The following is a 2,169-nucleotide window of genomic DNA, read 5'->3' on the forward strand; positions in this document are numbered from 1 at the left end:
AAAAATACCGTTTGGTATGATAAAATACGATCAAGAATTTTTCAAGATATAAAATAAACAGAAATCCATATAAACCGCTTTAAAATCATATGATTGGAATTATAACAAATAAAAAGAACCAATTAAGTTAAATTAATATTTCATAACTGCTTTTACAAGTAAAACAGTTGAAATAATCAAGGTTTACTCACACTTTTCTCTCATCCCATCCTTGTCCTTCATCTTCTTTAATAATCAACCTAAACCATCATCACTGGTAGCAATTAGAGGAATTTATGGGAATGTAAAGAATATTAAAACTCTCTATGGTAGCAAGTAGTATTGCTTCCTCTTTTAAATTATAGGGAAAACTTCAAGGACATTTCAGAATAAATAACAAAAAATACAAACACTCCAAGAATATATCAAATTGACATAGACACCCCCAAAATGTCTCTTAAATTTACAAAACAACAAATTCCGTTAAGTTATGGTTAGATAATTTCATAATTCCTAAATTGCCCCTAATGTCTTGTAATTTCACAAATAGCCCTTAACCTTTTGGACAAAACAACTGGAAGCTTGGGGTTAGACTGGTGATCAGAATTGATTAGGCCCATCTATGAAAATTGGTGGATAGATGGTGGCTTCCTACATAACATCTGAAACATGTATCTCTTCTCAAAATATTATCAAACAGAAGCCATAAAATGCATGCTGGAAACCCTAGAACCAACTAGTCATTTCAATGTATTGGGTGCCTGAGATAACTTGTTTATAAACGAGTGATTACATGATTGCTGACTGCATTCATGATTGAAACTAAAAATTGTACCCAAAACACAGAGAAATGGTAATGACTACTAAAAATGATTGAAACATTGTGTATTACAAACTTACTTTCTAGTGTATCCAACTCCCCATTCCTCACGCAAGTCTGGAATTCCCTTCCTCCAATTACCCCCTCCGCTCATGACTCTCTAGTCTGTCTCCCCTGTACTACAAAATCCTTTACCTCGGCTTCTGCTTGGAACCTGGTTCGTTCCCCTTCCCCTTCCCCCCCCCTTGGCCTTCCCTTGTCTGGTTCCCTGGCCACATTCCCCAGCATGCCCTAACCCTTTGGAGAGCCCTAAACCTCGCCCTCCCAACCCAGGCCTTCCTCATCTCCCGCCACATCCCTGCGAACCCGAACTGTACCCTTTGCTAGACCGGTACCGAGGACATTGAGCATTTATTTTTCTCTAGCCCCTTCTCCAGTTCTCTCTGGAGAAAAGCCCTTGCTTTCATCTGGCCCCGTTCCCGCCGCTCATTTGGGTTTGATCGTGATTGGGATTGGATTTTGAGTAATTTCTCAGGCTCCTCTATTTGTGATCGGGTAGGTAAGCTTGTATATGGTGCTATGATCCATCATCTCTGGTGGGAGCGAAATCTAAGGCATTGGACTTCTAAATCCCGCTCTCTTGATTCGATTTGGAGCGCAATTTATTTTGATGTATCGGCTAGACTCATCAGCATTCCCCATCCCCCGGTTGTTGACTCCCCAAGGAACAGGCTCATTGTTGTCTCCTGGGGCCTCAACTCCCAAATCATCCCTTCTCCCTGAATCTTTTTGTTTGGTTTCTTCTTGTAGTTCGTTGTTCTCTTAATATCATTATTTATTCATCCAAAAAAAAAAACTCCCCATTCTGGATAAAGTTTGCTGCCTTTTCCTGCAAAGATTATAGTGTTGAAGTTTCCTTTCTGCTTACATTTTTCATTTGGTAAAATGGAATACTCTCACAAAATCATGTAAAACAAGGAACCTAGTGTCTATTTTTATTAACTGGGACATTGTCATAAGTTAACAACCTAGGTGTAGTAATGAAATGAATGATCAGCCTAACTGAGTTCAGTATTTAGAATTCCTTACTGAAGCTGATTAGTTTGATTAGGCTAGTTCAGATTAGGCTGGAATTACAACATCATATGAGAAAAGCAATAATGATGAACTCAAACACATTGCTACAAAGTTGAATTCCCAAACACTAAACACAAAGGACGAAACCGATGATGGTTTAGCTTGATTATCAAAGAAGATGAAGACAAGGATGAGATGAGAGAAAAGTGTGTGAGTAACAACAATTTCTAAAAGTGTATGGAAAACTATATTTGACGATGGGTTCTGATAAATGTGGGTGACAGTTAGATATT

At 38.2% G+C, this 2,169-nt stretch overlaps 1 long non-coding RNA gene across 1 annotated transcript in view; it reads right to left on the reverse strand.

The window, feature by feature from the left end:
• Positions 1-224: 224 nt before the first annotated feature.
• Positions 225-2,169, reverse strand: part of LOC148999588 (uncharacterized) — a 5,440-nt gene continuing 3,495 nt past the window's right edge. Inside the window, exon 4 of the long non-coding RNA XR_016170806.1 lies at positions 225-239. This is a non-coding gene — a long non-coding RNA (uncharacterized LOC148999588). The remainder of the gene's footprint in view (positions 240-2,169) is intronic.

Source organism: Hakea prostrata, chromosome 11 (assembly GCF_041222555.1).
Source record: "Hakea prostrata isolate BN-2017 chromosome 11, UWA_Hpros_2, whole genome shotgun sequence".
In the NCBI taxonomy this organism is placed as follows: Eukaryota; Viridiplantae; Streptophyta; class Magnoliopsida; order Proteales; family Proteaceae; genus Hakea; species Hakea prostrata.